We start from the raw sequence: 21500 nt of genomic DNA on the forward strand, positions 1-21500 counted from the left end.
GGGAGATGAGACACAGCCTTCTGCGTTTTATTTGTAGAGGCAACAGTATTTTTCAAAATAATTTAATGACAAGCACGTACTACCATTGGACTTTAAAAAAAAATTATCAAGGAAGTCTTTTTCAAATAATTTCTTTTTTTTTCAAATGCTAGTTGGCCCATTGAACGTGGGCTGAAAATGGGTTTATAATTAACACAGGAAAAGTTTTCCTTAAACTTTAGCTGCAGGGCTTGAAATTTCCAACAGAGCAACAGAAAGGTGATGTTCTCAGCGGATCTCCAGTTAAGATTCCCCTTGTCATGCCCACAGCCCGCCCCTCCACCAGTGTTTTACCGACGACTGAAATTGGTGTTGCCCTGCTAAGGAACTGCCTGTGAATGGAGGTGATGCTGGAATTCCTGGAGACTCCTTCCCCAGGGTCTTGCCAAAGGAATTTATGCATTTTCTGGTAAGGGCTGGACCAGCGGCTTGCCAACCCAGAATTGCTGAGATTCCAAATTTGGGGTAATCTTCCCTCTAACAGGCTGTACTTTGAGCGCTTCAGAGCAGTAGTTCTGGGGTGGGGCCCAAGACTCTGCATTTCGAACCAGCTCCCTGGGCCACAGCCTCACTTAAATAGGGAGGGTCTAGAGTACTTGACCTAGAGCCCCTTTAGCCTCCTGAACTTACTCCTTTGGATCCACAGCCTGTCGATGTCCATTAAAATTTGGTTGCCGGGGCGCCTGGGCAGCTCAGTCAGTTAAAGTCTGCCTTCGCTCAGGTCATGATCCCGGAGTCCTGGGATCTAGTCCCACATAGGGCTCCCAGCTTAGTGGGGACCCTGCTTCTCCCTCTGCCCGCCACTCCTCTGCTTGTGCTCTGACAAATAAATAAATAGAATCTTAAAAAAAATGTGGTTGCCGCACAATGCCTGGTGCCACACGTCTGAGCTTGACCTCCGCATGCCCTACTCTCGATGAACACCGGTGTCACTGTGTTGGGAGACAACTTCATCATGACACTAGTATCAGCTTCCTGGAGTGAGCCTTCGCATCCCACACCAAGCCCCACAGAGTGGCCAGGTGGGGAACGGGGGTGGAGCACAGCCCTCCCTCCCCACGCTTCCCTTCCCTGAAGTGTCCTAGCTGCCTAGGCAAGCACACATTTCTCGACCTGCCCATGAAACCAGTTTCCCCAGATCCTTGCAAAATGGTTCCTACCTATTAGGTGTGCCTCCCCCATCTACTTGTAGAACAAAAACCGTCTGTCAAGAATAGAAAAGTGGGAATAAATGCTGTTGAATGTACATGAGGAATCCTATTCTACTTTTTTGTATGTTGAAAATTCATTATCATTTCTTTAAAATTTAGCATCTGGGTGGCTCAGTGGTTAAGCATCCAACTCTCGGTTTTGGCTTGGGTCGTGATCTCAGGGTCGTGTGATCAAGCCCTCCCATCAGGCTCCAAGAACAGCTGAGTCTGCTTAGGACTCTCTCTCCCTCTCCCTCTGCCCGCACACTCGCACCTCAGCACTCACACACTCTCTCTCTAATTAATTAAATAGAAACAAGGCAGCTTCTTCCCTGGGGTGCCTGGCTGGCTCAGTCAGTAGAGCATGAAACTTCATCTCAGGATCGTAAGATCAAGCCCCATGCCGGGTGTAGCGATTACTTGAAAAAATAAAATACAATCTTAAAAAATAAATAAATAAAGCAGTTTGTTCTCAAAGTAGATGACCTTAGAAGTACACATAGGAAAAAGGCCCTTGGTTCGTTATCACTAAAAACAAATTCGAAAGTCTGCACAACTACAAAATCCTAAATGCCTGTGTGAGGGCAGAATAATTTTCCATCTTCCCTTCTAAGTTCTTTGGCTAGTCTAATAATTAAATTAACATAAGGCAGATAAACAGGAAATAAAAACCAAATTTAATTTCGTACGTATAGGAGCCCCATAAAAATATGAGACCCGAAGGCAGTCAGGCCATTGAGGCTCACATGCCATCCTGAGCTGAGCAAAGAGATGGGGCTGGGGCTTCAAAGGGGAGGAGGGTGATTTGCAGGAAGATAAGAAGAGCAGATGTTTCCCAGGCAGATGTTGGCCCGTGGCGCTGCCATGTGGGTAAGTCTTTCAGATTAAAAAAAAATATATATATCTCTGGTAATAACTCTCTTTCTGGGCCAGGCTCCCCATCTAAGTTTCTTTTAGGCAATTAAGGAAGAGGTAAAAGCTTTTCTTGAGTTTGCTGAGACTCGATTGCCTTCAGATCAAAATACTCTACATGCCAAAGTGCACATTTTGGGGCGGCGTCTTCTGTTCCCTTCAATCCCAGCTTTGAAACTTTCCCAAGAAACCTCACAGTTCATAAGTTGAGTTGGTAAATCGTCCTATCTCACTGAACCGGTCTCTTAGTCCAGAGAATAGGCCAGTTCAATTAAACAGTTGTGTCTTGTGTCTCATTTTAGGAGGTGAAAATGCAGGTGGACTCCCAAAGTTAGGTCTATTGTGCAAGCAGTCAGATATTTAATAAGAGGCATTTCTACGGAAACAAAAGAAAAACAATGGTTGATGATTGGAGAAGATTATACTCCCGGTTTCTGAGTTCTGAAGGCATCCAGTTGAGAAGATGTCTAGGTATCTGGCTCCAAACTTCTTCAGATGGAGCGAGAAAGGGCAGTGGCAACCTGATAGATTTCTGGTTGGCAGTCTGAATGTCTCTGCTGATCTTTCCGAGTGCCACGAAGGCATAAAGATTGTCTGTACATGAGCTGTGGTGGTGACGTCTTTGAAGTTTATATCAAGTTGTCCAGCTTTAGCTTGCTTGTATGGCTTTGGGGAAAGAACAGTTTCAGTTCTCAATGATTCCAAGTCAGAAGGGTCAAAAAAGTAGAAGACTAGGTAGGGTGCCTGGCTGGCTCAGTTGGTAGAGAGTGAGACTCTTGATCTGGGGGCCAAGGGCTCGAACTCCCTGTCAGGTGCAGAGATTACTTAAAAATAAAATCTTAAAAAAAAAAAAAAAAGTAGAAAAATGATTCCTCAATTCCTCATGTACATTAACAGTCAGAAAACTGGAAATGTTAGTTTGAATAGCTGTAGCCTAATACTGGGGGAAACTAAAATTCAGGACCCAGGACAGTTTACAGGTAGAAACAAAACCTGAAAGACAATTAGCAGGGCTAGAATCTGATATCCACAAGGGTGTACTATAGTTTCCATTGAAACATAATTTTCTTTCTAGAGTCACACCCATTTCTACCAAAGACAACCACAGTAATTTGTTTGCAAATTAAGTCCAGTTTGAATAACTTGGCCTTATTATTTACTTAAGTACAGTCAAGAATAATGATTGACCATATAGGCTCTCTCTTCTTTGCTGGAACTTTTTTTTCTTTTCTTTTCTTTCCTTTCCTTTCCTTTTCTTTTCTTTTCTTTCTTTCTTTCTTTTTTTTTTTAAGATTTTATTTATTTATTTGAGATAGAGAATAAGCACGGGGTAGGGGGCAGAGGGAGAGGGAGAAGCAGACTCCTTGCTGAGCAGGGAGCCCAAACTGGGGCTCAATCCCAGGACCCTAGGATCATGACCTGAGCAGAAGGCAGATGCCCAACCAACTGAGCCACCCAGGTGCCCCAGCTGGAACTTTTCATAAGGAATCACATATTGGACTTTTAAAAGCTTCTCAAGGCCAAGAAGCCACCATCAAACTTTGCCTGCAATATATATAGATTTGGGCAAATTCTTCTTTTCCTGAGGTCCCCAAAGTATCCTAAGTTTCCTGAGCCTGCCAGAAAGTAACCTTCTTGGGGCGCCTGGGTGGCTCAGTCGTTAAGCGTCTGCCTTCGGCTCAGGGCGTGATCCCAGAGATCTGGGATCCAGCCCCATGTCGGGCTCTTCTGCTGGGAGCCTGCTTCTTCCTTTCCCACTCCCCCTGCTTGTGTTCCCTCTCTCGCTGGCTGTCTCTCTCTCTGTCAAATGAATAAATAAAATCTTAAAAAAAAAAAAAAAGAAAGAAAGAAAATAAAAAGAAAGTGACCTTCTTTACTTACCTGGTTAAACTGCTGGGAACCCTGTAAGCCAGGTACCAGGCCAATTTTTCCAAGGGCCTTTGTTGGCTCTATAAAGTCAACATTAGCTCTTTAAAGCCGTTTGATCATATCTGAATCAATGCATTTTATTCTCAAATATGACATTCCAGTGAAAGCCTTGGTAACATATCCAATGTTTCCAATTATGCCTGTTACAAGGAGAATAGATTCTTACTGAACTCAAGCAAATAAACATACTGTCATAAAGAATATTCGCTAAGTTTCCCAATTCTGGAAGGATCAGGCAGGGAGAAAAAGTAAATGTTTCAACTTTGTTTACAAAGGTACACTTCACCAAACTGCTGTTAAGTCATAGTTAAGAAAAAAGAGAAAAAAAAGTTTCCTTAAATCTGGAAAAACAAAACATTAAAGAACCAACAATATTTCAAATAGAAAGTCATAAAAAATTATAATCATCCTCTTCAGTTCACTCAGTCCCATGCTAATTTTTGTTCTGCTTCAATTCAGTTTTTCCATTAGGTCTAGAAATTCTTACCCAGTTCAGTCTTACGATCTTAAAGTTAATCAGAAACCTATCTTTGTCTAAGTCCTTTCCATGAATTTCCTTGAAGATGAAGCACTTTTGCAAGAACACTTTTGCAAAAGCATCAGAGTAAAACAGTAACTCTCTGTAAATGACAAAGGTGTATAAATGACCACGGTTAAAGATCTAATGAGAGGGGCGCCTGGGTGGCTCAGTGGTTGGGCATCTGCCTTCCACCCAGGTCATGATCCTGGGGTCCTGGGATCGAGCCCTGCACGGGCTCCCTGCTCAGTAGGGAGTCTGCTGTTCCTTCTCCCTCTGCTCCTCCCCACCTCATGCTCACTCTCTTGCTCTCTCCTCTCTCTAATAAATAAATGAAATATATTTTTTTAAAGGTAAAGAAAAACCTTTTACAATCTCTTATGACCCAGAACAGACCAATAAATAGTTCAGGAAAACTTTTTTTTTCAGTAAGTAAAAGAAAACTAAGTTCATTTTACATAAGTACACTATTGACATTAAAGTTTATTTTTAAAACCCTTATAATAACAATAATTCAATTTTAGCCAGCTTGATTACCCAAGGTAAAATTCTCTCTCCTCTTCTCTCTCTCTCTTCCCAACTTTCTATACCATTTTGTCCTTTATTCTTCTTTCCCATTCTGAAATAACCAGTTTTACTTTAGGACAAATTTACTTTTTTTTCCTTTGACAAAATGCATCTTTCTGTCTCATACCTCTTTTTTTTTTTTTTTTAAGATTTTATTCATTTATTGAACAGAGAGAGAAGGAACACAAGCAGGGGGAGTGGAAGACGGAGAAGCAGGCTTCCCACTAAGAAGGGAGTCCAATGCAGGGCTCAATCCCAGGACCCTGAGATCATGACCTGAGCCAAAGGCAGACGCTTAACGGCTGAGCCACCCAGGTGCCCCTCATACCTCTTCTTACCAAAAACACATCTTAATTTCCTTGCATAGAGAGTTATTTCCCTTATTATTTCTCGTAGTTTTGTTTTTTTTTTTTTTAAGATTTTATTTATTTATTTGAGAGAGAGAGAGAGAGGGAGAGCATGAGCAGAGGGAGAGGGAGAAGTAGACCCCCCCCCCCCCGAACAGGGAGCCCGATACAGGGCTCAATCCCAGGATCATGACCTAAGCTGAAGGCAGATGCTTAACCAACTGAGCCACCCAGGCGCCCCCGTAGTTTCTTTTTCTTTTCTTTTTTTTTTTTTTTTTAAGATTTTTAAAATTTTTAAATAATCTCTACACCCAATGCGGGGCTCAAACTCGTGACTCCAAGATCAAGAGTCTCACGCTCCACCAACTGTACCAGTCAGGCACCCCTATTTCTCATAGTTTTAGTGTCATTTATTGGAATTCTTAATGATGAGAAACCTGAATTTCTAGTGAAAACTAAGATGTAAATTGTTATACTAGCATTTAGACTGGCAAATTTATAAATACATTTCATAATTTCTAGAAGCATACACTTTTTTATAGTACAGTTTTCCAATGTAGTACAAACACATCCAAATACCTTTTAGTTTCTCTGTAATAAGAAGCAAAATGTAGATAAACCCATGTTCAGTAATTAATGTTTTAAGATTTTATCTTACTTGGAAATGATCTAGATATTCAATGAATTTCCGTCACTTAACTTAGTAAGACTCTAATGGTGGAAGTTATCAAGTGATTTTGGAAGGTTTGGGTTTTTTTAAGACTTATTTATTTATTTTAGAGAGAGAGCACAAGAAGGAGGGGCAGAGGGTGAGGGAGAGAGAATCTCAGGCAGACTCTGCCTGAGCCCGATGCAGGGCTTGACCTCACGACCTGAGCTAAAACCAAGTGTTGGACGCTCAACCAACTGTGCCACCCAGGTGTCCCTGATTTTGGAAGGTATTTTTAAGTATACACAGCATAGAACCTAATTATGGCTGAAAAGTTCACCTAAAAGTTCTTATTCCAATTACATCTATCTCAGTCACTGGTTCCCAACAATTATGCTTAGACTACTCGCAAGAACTTTGTGAGACGTTAGATAGAGTCAGCCATCCTCCCAAGCTATTTTTCTTGCTGACAAATTTTGTAACAGAGATAGCTTGAATTTTTTGACTAGTAAACCTAGGTAGAATAAAAGTTGTATGTCTGCATTATATTTAATTCTGAAGACGTGTCTATATTTTTTTTAAGATTTATTTATTTATTTGAGAGAGAGAGAGAGAGCATGATCAAGGAGAGGGGCAGAAGGAGAGGGAGAGAGAGAATCTCAAGCAGACTCCCTGCTTAGCCCAGAGCTGGATCCCAGGGCCCTGAGATCATGACCTGAGCCAAAATCAAACGCTGGCCGCTCAAACTGACAGTGCCCCTGAAGACGTGTCTATTTTAATTAAACCAATCGATTTAAACTAGCTTCAGTTACTGAATATTTTCCCAGATCATGTGAACTTGAAAAACATTTGAATTTGTTTCTATTATATTTCTGAGGGTTTAGGAACACTTAGTTCATATAAGTGCTTATTTTAACAAATTGAATAGATCTCTTTTGCAAATTAATATTGGCAATACCATCAGGAAGTAGAAAAATATCACACATCTGCAACATACAAATACAGACACACACAAACACAGACAAATACAGAGACAGTATAGCTTTCATTCTAAAATTTTAGCCATGAGTCAGGTATGATAATTACAAAACTCACTGGTTTATGAAAGAACAGTTAGATACAAATTTTGTTTTGGCTGTTGAAATAAGTTCACCTGCTCATATGGGTAAAACTTTTTTCTTTAAATTTTTTTTTTTTAAGTAATCTCTTCATCCAACGTGGGGCTCAAACTCACAACCCCAAGATCAAGAATCGCATATTCTACTGCCTGAGCTGGCAGGTGCCATGGCTAAGGCTTTTTACTAATATTTGTGAAGAGGACATTTAAGATATTTCATTAGCCTAATTTACAAATAGTTCCTTTTTTATCCTTTTGATAGGAAACCTCTCCCTAGGAACACCTGGCTGGCTCAGTTGGTAGAGCACGTGACTCTTGATCTTGGGGTCATGAGTTTGAGCTCCATGCTGAATGTAGAGCTTAAAAAATAAAAATCTTAAAAACAAAACAAAACAAAAAATCTCTCTCTAAAGTTTGCATTTCAGAAAACTGGTTATCAGGTCCTAGAGAAGATGGAATAGAAAATCTATAACACATAGGCATAGAGAAAGTATCCAAGTTTTCTCCAAGAAGTTTGGAGTATATTTCCCTCTTACCAAAGGTCTAGAGAAATTATTATTTAAATTTTCCTTCCTTCTTTTTTTAAAGATTTTATTTATTTATTTGAGAGAGAGAGCATGAGAGAGAGAGAGATCAAGAGCAGGGCGAAGGGGTAGAGGAAGAAGCGGACCCCCCCACTGAGCAGGGAGCCCCATGCAGGACTCCATCCCAGGACTTCAGGATCATGACTTGAGCCAAAGGCAGACGCTTAACTGACTGAGCCATCCAGGTGCCCAGTTTTCCTTCTTTTTCTTAAGTGGAGGACAATTCTGTCTCCAATATCCTAATCTTTTATAATATCTGCAAGCATTTTGAGATGAATAGGAGAGCTCTGGGGGATGGTAATGATAGGTGGACTTTGAATTGTTTCTAGAGCTGCATTTCTGGTTTTACAAAGATTTGTAAGGAAAGGACAGTTGCTTTTTTTTTTTTTTTTTTTAAGATTTTTATTTATTTCAGAGAGAAAGAGAGAGAGAGTCCCCACCAGTGGGGGGAGGGTTAGAGGGAGAAGCAGACTCCCCACTGAGCAGGGAGCCTGATGCAATGCAGAGCTTGATTGCAAGACCCTGAGATTGTGACCTGAGCCAAAGGAAAGACCCTTAACCAACTGAGCCACCAGGCGCCCCAGGACAGTTACTTTGAACTTCTCAGAGAATTGGGTTGAAGCCTAAATGATATTGACATGCTGATCCACCCAACTACACTATCTTAAATTTGCTTTTTATCCGAGAGATGTCCAACTAAGATGGAAATCGAAAGATTTCTGTGTTCTAGAGCTTCAGGGTTTAACGTGCTATGCCTTTGTGAAGTCTGTATAAAGTACTTTAACAAAGGCTTTCTTTCTGTGTGCACAATTCAACCTTGGGCCAGTTCACTTTAGGGGTAAAAACCTTTACTGTTGCTTCTGTCCGTCCCTGAACGTCATTTCTAGGAGCTCCTAGGAGAAATTCTGGTCATTTGTTTACTCCAAGAGGGGGTTTTCCTCAGGGAGCCAACTGGCTTGTCTGTTAACTAACTACAATATAATTACAGGTGGAAAGAACACCCCTTAGCAGCTAATCAAGGTCCCCGTGAGTGGGGTTTTGAATGGCAAGTAATCTTTCTAACTCTTCTTTACAATTAGTAGGATATTCCGGAAGTGGAGGGAGAAGGATTTTATCATTTAGAAGTTCTGCTGCTGTCTCTGTTTGCATGCATTCTTTGTGGTCAGGATCCAGGATATTTCCACAAAAGACACTGCATAGGAAGATCTGAGGCTGGCAGAGCCCGACTACAGAGCCCTGGAGAGTAGGAAAAGTTGTAAGAAAGAGCAAAGTGAGCCCTATATCCTGCCCCCCCTCCCCACTCCCCCACTCCCCTTCTTCTGCTAAATTCACTTCCTGGCCCTCAGCATTTCCATAGGTAACCAGTACCCTGGGCCTAGAGATCAAGTCAGAACGCTCTCTGTAAATCTCAAAGGAAAGGGAAGCTAAAACAGGCAGATGGGGCAGGTTTTTTGAGAATGGGAATTTACGTTGAATGTGGACTTTAATTTTTGTTCGAAGTCTAATTTCTGTTCTTTCATCTCACTAAGGGAGTCCCTGAGGCTAGCCGTTATATTCCTTGGTGTCCTCTTTTTTTTTTTTTTTTTTATTCGACAGAGATAGAGACAGCCAGCGAGAGAGGGAACACAAGCAGGGGGAGTGGGAGAGGAAGAAGCAGGCTCATAGCAGAGGAGCCTGATGTGGGGCTCGATCCCATAACGCTGGGATCACGCCCTGAACTGAAGGCAGACGCTTAACCGCTGTGCCACCCAGGCGCCCCTTGATGTCCTCTTTTTAACTGTTTTTTCCATAAGAAAAAAAAATTGTTTTTTCCATAGGTGCCAATAAGACAATTGTTAGATGAGATCTCTCTAAAATTTTCTCTTTCAAATACAGCCAATTAAGAGGATCCATTATCTGGCCATTGACAAATAGGATCTTATATTAATCTCAATAGTGACTCAAACCAGTTAAATCTTTTTATGGTTTAACTAGGGATGCAAGAGGCATCCTAAAAGAGGGTGCAGAGGATTCAATCCTCACAAGATCCAAGAAAGTTCACTCCCATAATTAGCCTAAGAAAGCAAAGACCTTCAGTGTCACAGGCAGTAAGAACGGTGCAGTAGAAATGGTGGCTCTGGTCTCCCATGAGAATGTGAGACACCTCCAGTCACAGACCTGCCATCTGTGACACCAGTCAGGAGCTACTGGTATGGGACTTCACCATCCCCATCCCCAACAAGGTATGCTTATGGACCGGAACTCCTCAAGACAAGCTCCCCTGAGAGCTGGCTCAGTCAGACAAAGCCAGTGCTGCTTTTCAGCTCTGGAACCTATTCGGCTGTATGCCAAGGCATGCCAGTACATGCATCTTCCAGTGAGAATATTCTCCCTGGTCACAAAGCCAAGCTCTCAAGACATGGAACAGGACGAAAGGAAAAAGCTCATAGGGGCTATGATTTTCCTTCTCATGACAAAGGACACAGAAGACAGAGACCAAAGGAAACAATGACTACCTCTGGGAGAGAAGGGATCCACAGATGCAAGAGTAGTCATGCCACGTCTTCACCAGAGTCGCCATACTCAAGGAACTACTTCACACAAAGACGGTCTCCCGCTAAGCTGAATTTAGGACAAGGAAAGAGGACTCTCACCACGCCCGCTTCCCCTGGATCCTCCAAATGGAGATCCAGGAGACTGATCTGGTAAGAATTCTTACCTTCTGTGGCTCTCTCAGCGGCAGCAGCCCAGGTGGGAGCAGAGTGTCCAGCCAGTGAAGGTCCCTTTGCAGGTCGCCAAACTGTTGGGGTGGGACATTTTTCCTTCTTTCTTTCTAGTTCTTTGGCTGCTCAAATACTTCAATTGACATAAAACAGATTAATAGGAGAAAAATAAATTTTATTTTGTACGTACGGGGGCGGGGGTTGAGGGGCATCAAAATATGAGACCCAAAAGCAGTCAGGCCATTGAGGCTCACATGCCATCCTGAACTGAGCAAGAGATGGGGCTGGGGACTTCAAAGGGGAGGAGGGCAATTTGCAGGAAGATGAGAAGAGCAGATGTTTGCTAAGCAGATGTTGGCCCTGCCATGTGGGTAAGTCTTTCAGATTAAAAAAAAAAAAAAAAAAAAAACAAACTTATCTCTTGTAATAACTCTCTGGGCCAGGCTCCCCATCGAAATTCTTTTAGACAATTAAGGGAGAGGTAATTGAGTCTGCTGAGACTTGATTGCCTTCAGGTCAAAATACTCTACATGCCAAAGTGGCACATTTTGGGGTGGCATATTTGGTTCCCCTTCACCTAAAAAATGGTGTAGAATCTGCTATCTTCATTTCCTCTTATAATCAGACCTGGTTGTAATCCCAAGTTTTATAAGTAGCCATGTAGCCATTTGGAAGATTCTGGAATAAACGGCAATGTGCTAATCAGTGGGGAGTTCTGCATCTGCCAGCCTATTTTTCTTCATAGGAACAACTGGACTTTAATATCAGGAACTTTTCTAAGCCCTTTCAATGTATAAACTCATTTAATTCATCAACCTTATGAGAATTACTACTGTTATCCCCATTTATGAGAGGAAAATGAGGCACAAAGAAAGTGATTTGCCCAGTCACACAGCCAGTGAGGGGAGAGCCCAGGCAGCTGAAATGCCATACAAAGCACAGTGCTTCTCACACTGAGACCGGGCATCAAAGGCACTTGCTCGCATCACAGATATACACACCGTCCTCTCAACAATCTTGTGACTGATAGCCACACAAGGAATATTATTCAGCCATGAAAAGGAATGGGGGTACAAATACATGCTACAACCTTAGTGAACTTAAAAACATTATGCTAAATGAAAGAAGCCAGATACAATGAGCACACATTTTGGATTCGGATTATGAAAAGTCCAGAATAGGCAAATACATAGAGACAGAAAGCAGATTAGTGGCGGGGTGGGGGTTGGCAGAAGGGGCAGATGATGAATGACTGTTAATGAGTCTAGGGTTTCTTTCTGGGGTGATGAAGTGCTCTGGAATTTGTGTGGATGGTTGCTCAACTTTGTGAATATGTTTTAAAACTACTGAATTATATACTTTAAAAATATTTTTTTATTAAGTAAACTCTACACCCAATGTGGGGCTTGAACTCATGACCCTAAGATCAAGAGTTGCAGACTCTACTGACTGAGCCAGGCAGGTGCCCCTGAGTTATATATTTTATTTTTTAAAAAAGATTTTATTTATTCATTTGACAGAGAGAGAGAATGAGGGAGTACGAGCAGGGGAAGCAGCAGGCAGAGGGAGAGAGAGAAGCAGACTCCCCAGTGAGCAGAGAGCCCGACGTGAGGCTTGATCCCAGGACCGTGGGATTATGACCTGAGCCGAAGGCAGATGCTTAACCGACTGAGCCACCCAGGTGCCCCTGAGTTATATATTTTAAAGGGGTAAATTTTACAGTATGTGAGTTACATGTAAAACAAAACAAAACAAAAACATGGTCTAATGAGAATACTTAACAATTCAGTAAACCAAACCTGGAGAAGAGTAGTAGAATATACCACCCTCAAATATGCCACATTGGCATAAAGATTATTTTGAGCGGAAGGCAATTAAGAAACCGATACAAGAAAAACTCTGGCCCTCCTCTTACTTGCCTAAAAGCAAGACATAACTTTGCAGAGGTGTCCCTACTCCCCGCTCTACCGGGAAGGAGAGAAGTTAATCACCAGAGAAAACTCCAGACCATTATCAGCCTAGAGATGGCACCAGAGGAACGAACCCACATGACAAACCTTGTCTACCATTACTTCCCCCGTATACATACCTTCCCACAATTTGCCAGGCTAGAAACTCAAAGTCATTTTCCTTTGTCACTTCTCTAAAAATGTATTGTTCTTTTATTAATATGCAATAATACGCCCAAGTTCTAACCACTCCTTTGAGTTACTCATCACTGGCTGCTCCCTTGTGTATGTGTGATGCACTTTTTAATAAACCTGTTTATTTTTCTCTTGGTAATCTGTCTTTGGTAGTCTAATTTACAGGGCTCAGAGAATTTAAAATGGGTAGAGGAAAGACGTTGTTTTTCTTCTCCTATACTCCCACAGAAATCCCCATGGTCTGGCTTTTTTCTGTGTCTCAGTTCCTATCTCTCCCACCCTTTAGCTCCCATGGCCTTTGTGGACTTACTCAGTTGTTCAAGTTTAATGTATCTCTTTTCTCTTCAGAGTCTAAGAGAAGGCTAGGCCCAGGTGAGGCATCACTGCATCCAGGAAGCCTTCCTGTCTTCTGCCTAAGGCAGGGCCACTGCCACCTTGTGTAGCACCCACCATCTTACACTCACCACCATGGTCATTTGCTCAGGGTCTGGCTTCCTCAATAAACTCTCAGCTCCATGAAAGCAGGGATGGGTTGTTTTGTTCACTATTCTTTTTTTTTTTTTTTAAGATTTTATTTATTTATTTGACAGAGATAGAGACAGCCAGCGAGAGAGGGAACACAAGCAGGGGGAGTGGGAGAGGAAGAAGCAGGCCCATAGCGGAGGAGCCTGATGTGGGGCTCGATCCCATAACGCCGGGATCACGCCCTGAGCCGAAGGCAGATGCTCAACCGCTATGCCACCCAGGCGCCCCTGTTCACTATTCTATCCCCTGCCACCAGCACCAAAACAGAGGAAGCACTTACACATCCACTGACCAGAGAACACAGGGCCTAGACACAGAGAACACAGTGGGTTTCAGAGAGTCCTGCTGCTTTGAGAGGGCAGGGCTCCTTCCCTTGCAGGGTCCCAACTGACATCAAGACCCATCCTTCTGGACCTTTCAAAGATAGGAGGGGTACCTTACATGGGTCCATGTCACATATGCCCTTTTATTATTTACTCAGATAATACATGTGCCTGATGCATCAAGCAACCACCTAACTTGTTTCTGAAGTGAATTTTCAAACTTCTTGATTTAAAGTTTTGAGCAGTCTTTTCTTTTTTTTATCATTTTCTTTTCTTTCTTTTTTCTTTTTCTTTTTCTTTTTTTTTTTAAGATTGTACTTATTTGTCAGAGAAAGCACAAGCAGGGCGAGCAGCAGGCAGAGCAGGCAGAGAGAGAAGCAGGCTCCCCGCTGAGCAAGGAGCCTGATGCAGGACTCCATCCCAGGATCCTGGGATCATGACCTGAGCAGACAGCAGCCGCTTAACTGACTGAGCCACCCAGGAGTCCTGTATCATTTTATTTTCATCGTGATAAAGGTACTCTTTAATCCCCATCCCCTATTACCCCCCTCCCCCACCCCCTTCCCTCTGATAACCATCAGGTGTTTTCTATAATCAAGAGTGTTTCTTGGTTTGTCTCTTTTCTTTTGCTTGTTTGTTTTATTTCTGAAATTCCACATGAGTGAAATCATATGGTACTTGTCCTTCTCTGATGGACTTATTTCGCTTAGTATTATACTCTCTAGCTCCATCCATGTCATTGCAAATGGCAAGATTTCATTCTTTTTTTATGGCTGAATAATATTCCATTGTATATAGATATCACATCTTCTTCATCCATTCATCTGTTGATGGACACGTGGGCTACTTCCATAGTTTGGCTATTGAAATAATGCTGCAATAAACATAGGGGTGCATATATCACTTTGAATTACTGTTTTTGTTTTTTTTTTGGGGGGGGGTAAATACCACTAGTGCGATCACTGGATTTTAGGGTAGCTCTATTTTTAATTTTTTGAGGAATCTCCATATTGTTCTCCACAGTGGCTGCACCAGTTTGCATTCCCACCAATACCACGAGAGGGTTCCTTTATCTCCACATCCTCATCAACACTTGCTTCTGAGAATTCTTAGGATGTTTAGGGTAGAACTGAGCACAAGTCTATGATCAGCAGGGAACTATATTAATATTTTCTCAAAGACGACCAGCTAATTAATCCTGACACTTCCTTGACACAGAACAGCAATGAAACACAGTCACGATCACTTAATTATTGAGCACCTAATATGATCCTGGCACTTTACAAATATCATCTCCAACCATCCCCCCAAACTCTGCCAGGACATATTCTTATCCACATTGTATATACGAGAACACAGAACCAGGAGATAAGTAACTTGGCAAAGGCACAAGCTAGTGTTAAAGTATTTTCTTTTACACGATGTAAGGAAAGGCAATTATCTAGAAAGCTTTTCAGTCACTGGAACTTTTTGATTTTCTAGGAACATTTTAAAATGCTCATTAGGAATTTGTGATTCAATAGAGAGGGAACAAGAAGACAGGGTATTTCTGTGTGTGAGAGCTGAAATCATATTCTGGTTCCATTTCCTACTTTTTCCACTTCTAAAAGTAAAAGAGCATAGGGCTTCCTCACACTAATGAAGTAATAATGAATAAAAGTAAACGACTTACACTACACAGTAACGAAAACCCAAATTCGTATTGCAATAAAAGAAACTAATCAAAGGACAGTCTGCTTTACACCAGCAAACTAAAAATGGGATAAGGATTTTGAGACACAGGTGAATCCTTAAAGGATTAATAGTAATGAGGGATGTGCACAGCCCTCACCTGTTCAGAACAGACAATCTTTCACCAAGCAAGAGAAGTACCTACCGTTTATCAGCTAGGTGTTGGGATCTCTATATTGTTAAAGTTTTTAAGACATAAAAAGACAATCAGAAACATAATAAATTCCATGGAAGCTGAGGACTTGGGAGACGGAGGGTGCAAGGCCTCAATTTGGATGATGCATCTATTTTGCTATTAATTGATTAACTTGGCCCAGACTTCCAGCCCTAAATCTCAGGAGCTTCCACTGTAAAGGACGAGTTATGCTGGGCCTGCCCTGTCTTAAACTGACCCAACTCTCATCAGTGAAAATACCTTTCTCATAGGCCTAAATAGGCTTGGGCAATTAAAATAACGCAATTATTACCGGAGAAACTGCTACAGTAGGAAAAAAGAGAGAAATAAGAAGGCTTTTCCTCCTGACTCCCCAAAATGATCATGAGTCAATTGACTTCTCCAGGATCACTAGAGGCCTACATTCTAGAGTTGGGGTGCTTTTCAGGCATCACCTAGTGAGGTCTCCTGGACCTGGAAGGGTCCTGCTGCCCCAAGGACAGCCGGGAAGCGGCACTCCCAAGGACCCCTCGGAGGCTCTGAACCTCTTCTATTTGCCAAACCACAGCTGTTAATCAAGATGCCATAGGCCGCATGTAACTTGAACCAAACTTATCTTTAAGATTTTGAGACAGAGAGTGAGCATGAAGGATGGGGAGGTGGAGATGGGCAAAGGGAGAAGCAGCAGGCAGGGAGCCCCACGCCGGGCTTGATCCCAGGGCACTAGGATTATGAACTCAGCAGAAGGCAGCCGCTTAACCAACTGAGCCACCCAGCCACCCCGAAACCAAACTTAAGACAGAGAAAAATACTGGCGGGAACCAGGCCAGTTTATTAAATGGTGGTTGTCTTAGAAGGCGGGTTTACTACTTTTCCTATTTTCCTTTAAGTGCTTTTGTGTATTTAACCTCTCTGTGCTTATTTCTCCATCTGTACCTGGTTAGAAAAATTATAGCACTTAAAACAGGGTCTGGTATGTAACTATTCAGTGAATGCCAGCGATCCTGACTTCTTTCGAAATTTTCTGCTAAGAACATATATTATTTGTAATATGAAAAATACTTCTGTTAAGGTTGTATTATTGTTTTTTAACAAACATCCCTTAAGGGAAAAAAATTTACCTTTTCTGCATCAGTGTTCTCACTCCTTCCCAACCCACATTCCCAATCTGAAGTAGAAAGTTTCAAACTATTGTAATTTGCGGAGGTATCTGTTTTTTCTTCTTTACATCACATTCCAAACTATGAAGAGTTACATAGACCACCAGCTCCCGCGGTAAAGCGCGCAGACGCAGGAAAGAATTTTGCAGAGAGAAGGCCTCGGGCTTTCCCCGCGGCGAGTCTCCCCTCCCCACGGGGAGAGAAGCACCCAGTTCCGCCATTACGGCGCGCGAGGGAAAATGGAGGCGCCCGGACCTCCCCGCGGAGGCCGGGAGCTCGGCGCCTGCGCGCTGCGCGCCCGCTCGGCCCCACCTCGGCTGGCGAGGCCGTAGCGACGGTTGAGGAAGGGCGAGGGGAAGGGAAAGAGCGCCGCACAACGCCCCACCCGGCGCCCGAGCGCGCTGTTCCGGCGAGCCCGGCTCCAGCCCGGGAGTCCGCTCCAGGCCGCTCCGGACCACTAGCCGCTCCGAAAGTGCGGGCCGCGCTCCGTGCTTTCCCTCCAGCCCTTTGTGTCCCGGCGCGCGTCGGAGGGAACGCGGGAACGCGCGCCGTGCCGTGCGCCTGCGTGAGGGGGCGGGACGGCGCGCCCTGTCGGGAGTCGGGAGTGGGCGCTGCTCATGGTCACCCCGTTCCGCCCCGCCCCTAGCCGCCATTTCGTGCTCAGGCGCGCAGGGTGTCCGCATGATGGACGCCCGGAAGCCGGGACAACAAAGGCCCGAGCGCAAGGGCTGTTCGGCCTGCTCCTTTTTCCGCTGCTCGTGGGGCGAAGATGGCGCCCAGACGCGGAAGCTGTGCCCTAGTATGGGGAGAAATGGTTTCCTCTACCTCTTACGAGTGGGCCCGCGAGCTGGCCCGGAGGGCGGGGGTTGGCATCCACGGCCTCGTGTGTGCACAGCCCTGGGGTGTGCATCTTACCATGTGTGCGCAATCTCGGGATAGTGCACTTGTCCCAGTATGCCCAAACTTGTGTTTGCACAATCTGACATGCACGAACCGGTGGGTTTCCACGTCGTCCTGTGTGCATCATCTCGAGGATGCTTCCACCCGAGTATGCGCACAATTGTGTTTGCGCCGACTGGCTGCCTACATAGGTCCGTGTGTGTACGGACTCGTGTTTACACGAACCCAAGATGTGCACAGGTGCGTGGATTCATGAATCTGGTGTATGAACCAACCCGTGTTTGCTCTGGGGTGTGTTTACCCACCCGTGCAAGCTCAGCCTCCTGCAGTCTGGAGCACCCGTGAAAACTATCACGTTTCTGGCCTGCTTGGGATTCTTCTCCCCTTAACTGAGTTTACATGCAAAGCATAACCACCTGCCTGCTACTCTATGCTATTCTTAACCTTTCCTCTATTCTTTCCTCCCAGCTCATTGCGCTCCTGCCGTGGCCCCCACTTTGCAATGGGGTCAGGGACAGTGAGGGGCAGCCCGTGAGAGAAACAAAGAAATGGGCAGTAAAGGGCAACACGAAGGGAAGGAGGCCCCTGCCGCGCAAGATTTAAAAAAACTTCCTGGAGGAAGTCATGAACCAAGACCAGGGCCTGGCTACAGAGGGAATCAGGGGAATCAGTTTCTCCTCAGGCCTGGGAACTTTGTTCTAGGGGACATTTAATAGGAGATGCCAGCAAATTCATATTTGAGAGGATGGAGTTGAAGCAGAAGAGGGAGGTGTTAAAGAGGGTGTGTGCAAAAGAGGCCTATTTGTGGGGCACAGGGGACAAGAGAATGGGGGAAGAGGCTCAGCAGGGAAGTGGCCTCCCCAGGGAGGGAATGGGGTAGAAAAGCAGGATGGGGGACTGTGGTCTCCCCAACTGTTTACACTTCCTGCTGTTTCTAGCTCTTCTGTGTTGAGCACACCCCTCTCCCCAGGGGAGAGACAAAGACTCAGGCCCCAGCTCTGACCTGGCTGGGTGCCTGGGCAAGCACCTTTGTCAGTGGAGATGGAGGGAGATAACTGCCTTAGGAATACTGCAGGCACAGAGTAAGTATCCAGTAAACGTGAGATGTTAGCATTTATGCCGACTGACTTTAGAAGTTTCGTAGTCCTGCCCTCCGTGTCCTGTTATCAAAAAACCACCTCTTGGTGTGCCTTTCATATAGTTATGAATATTTTCTTGTTATGCTCGCTATTCCTAGGTACATTTTAAAGGCATAAAAGTACATCACCTCTGGGGCACTTGGGTGGCTCAGTCAGTTAAGTGTTTCTGCCTTTGGCTCAGGTCATGATCTCAGAGTCCTCAGATAGAGCCCCACATGGGGCTCCCTGCTCAACAGGGAGCCTGCTTCTCTCTCTCCCTCTGCCCCATGACCCTCCCACCCGCTTGTGCTCCTTCTCTCTCTCAAATAAATAATAAATCTTAAAAAAAAAAAAAAAAAAAGGAAAGTACATCACCTCTAACGTATCTCTCCACATTCCCATTGAGAACCCCTCTACAACAACCTCAATATGTTATCGTTGTACTCTTATTTGAATGTGTCTCATGATGGAGAATGGGCCACTTCATAGGACAGCCTTTTTGGTGAAACATGTTATATTTACCTTTATGAGGCCCAGATCTTTGCAATCTGAAATGAAGGCTTTTTATTCTACCACCCAAGAGATACTTTCTGAGCATATGCTGTGTTAGGTTTGTGTTAAGGCTAGGCATATAGCAGTGAAGGGGAGCAAAATATACTACCCCAAAATATGCCTCTTTAGCATACTGATTATTTTAGGCTGGCTATTTTTCGGAAACAGACACAGGTGAAGCTATGAAAACTGAGAAGTTAACCTTTTGTAAGAGACATTTACATTTATAAGGGAAATCTCCATTTGTAGGGGTGTCTCCCTCACTGTACCGGGAAGGGGAGGATGATTCCTAAATCTCTGGAAACTCATCAATGGAAAAGACAACAATTTAAATCTACACAACAAACTTACACTTGTTTACTGTGCTTTGCTGGTAACCTTGCATAATTGGCTCCCTACCCCCAGCATCTTTTGTCTTTAGCTGAAAATGGTATTTAAGGCAATGGCTTTGGCCATTTTGGAGACTTAAGTTACTCATGTATATTTTTGTTCGTTTTTCTCTTCTTAACCTGTCTTGTATCAATTTAATTAGGCTAGCCAAAGAACCTAGAAGGGAGGAAGGAAAAACTTCACGACCCCTGCAACAGCCAGACATAATTCCTGCCTCTAGGAGGTCACACCCAAATCGCAGGATACCAGGGTTCAAGAGCAAATAGCTTCTTCACACCTGATATAATGCTGAAAGTCTATATAGTGTGGATGACAGCCCACTGGGCTGTCCCTATGCATCCTGAATTAAAACTCTAAGGACGGGATGCCTGGCTGGCTCTGTTAGTAGAGCACAAGACTCTTGATCTCTGGGTTGTAGGTTCGAGCCCCATGTTGGGTGCAGAGATTACTTAAAAATAAAATATTGGGGGGGGGGACTCTAGGGAGCTGTGGAAGTATGGACTGGATGGGTGCACAACCACCCGCCCCCACAGGGAGCGACCTTGTCAAACCCAGCCTCCCTCTCCCACATGCTTTCCACAGTTGTCCCAGTCCTGGGCATGGTCCATAGTCCTTGCTACTGGGGGTGGGGAGAACTGAGCGCATGATCAGGAGCACCAAGCACTTCATTTAGAAAGAACCACAAGGGGCCTTCCTCAGAAGGGGGCTGTGGGCTTGGAGGAACCTCCCCCCCTCCCCGGGGTTGCCTTTAGGGGTGGGGGCCATCTTGCTGAGCCCTCTTGGCAGCCACTTCTGGGCAGCCCTGCCTGCCTGGGAGGTGGGGCCTTGGGGATAAATGGTCGTTGTACCAGTGTCACTCAGGCAAGGTTGACACACCATCACTTTAATCCACCAGCAGGGCCGCAGGCTGGAACCTTCTAGGAAACCAAGCCTGAGATATGATCTCATTCAAATCTGTGTAACCTGGAAGTAGGTGAGGTGGTCCCACGCCCTCTCCTCTGAACAGGCAGGTTGTACTGGATCACTGCTCTGCGTTTCACACTTTTCCCAAAACCAAGCATCTGGATGATATCGTTCTCCCCAAACGGCCCTTTCTTGTAGTATGCTCCAGATTCCAGCTCCCTGGCCTCCCAGCCCCTGAGCAGAGGGCCAGAACAGCCCCCTCTGAATGCTGTTCTGGGTGTGGAGTCAGTGCCCAGGAAACACCTGGTGGGGAATTTCTCTAACTCCCAAGAGTAAACCACAGAAACCTAGAAGGCACCACCCTTGGGCAGCTTCTTACCTCCAAGGGTCACATTTAAGAGAGGAGGGGTCCCTGGAGAAATGAGACCGTTTGCAGGAGAATAAATGCGACCTTCTGCCTGCCGACTTCCTGCAGAGGTCTGTGGGCTTGTTCAGGGACTGTGTAAATAATTTAATGGAAAACTCCAGAAGGGAGGCTGTCCACGTGAGCCTGACCTTGCCCGCCAGCAAGCCAGTTATAAAATGTTTCCCCTCTAAGGAGTGACTGGGCGTCAGGATGCCTCGGTCACCGTGCAGAGAAATAAGACATTGCTCTGTACTCCCGGAGAGGGACAACTGGCCTGAGTGTGCCAACTTCGAAAGGGCGGGAGGGATTTCTTCAGGGACACCAGCCCTCCAGGCCACCCCCGCGGCTCAGGTCTCAGACTCCAGGGTCTGAGATGGCAAAGCCAGGGTCCCGGTGGCCCCCCAGACGTGTCAGCCCCCCCCCCCCCCAGGGTAGCCCGGGTCCCTGTCGTCGGCCGGCGCTGGGGCGGAAGAAGGCTTCCGGCCCACCCAGCCAGGCAGGGCGACCCCCTCGGGCCGCAAGGCCGGCCGCGCTCACCCCCGGACCCCCCTACCTCCCCCACCCCGCGCGCTCCGGCCCCCGCCCGCCCCCTCGCCGCCCTCCCGCTCCGCCTCCCCTGCCCGCGGGCGGCTCCTCCCGCC

At 44.9% G+C, this 21500-nt stretch overlaps 1 long non-coding RNA gene across 1 annotated transcript; it reads right to left on the reverse strand.

Moving 5' to 3' along the window:
* Positions 1 to 404: 404 nt before the first annotated feature.
* Positions 405 to 21225, reverse strand: LOC123790072 (uncharacterized). Its single transcript, XR_015725606.1, has 4 exons — positions 20833 to 21225; positions 10550 to 10686; positions 4023 to 4210; positions 405 to 2979 (listed from the first exon to the last, which is right to left on the reverse strand). It is a non-coding gene; the product is annotated as an uncharacterized LOC123790072 (long non-coding RNA).
* Between the last annotated feature and the right edge of the window lie 275 nt (positions 21226 to 21500).

The sequence above is a fragment of the Ursus americanus genome, chromosome 1 (genome assembly GCF_024610735.1).
Source record: "Ursus americanus isolate L20-20 chromosome 1, mUrsAme1.1.p, whole genome shotgun sequence".
Taxonomy (NCBI): Eukaryota; Metazoa; Chordata; class Mammalia; order Carnivora; family Ursidae; genus Ursus; species Ursus americanus.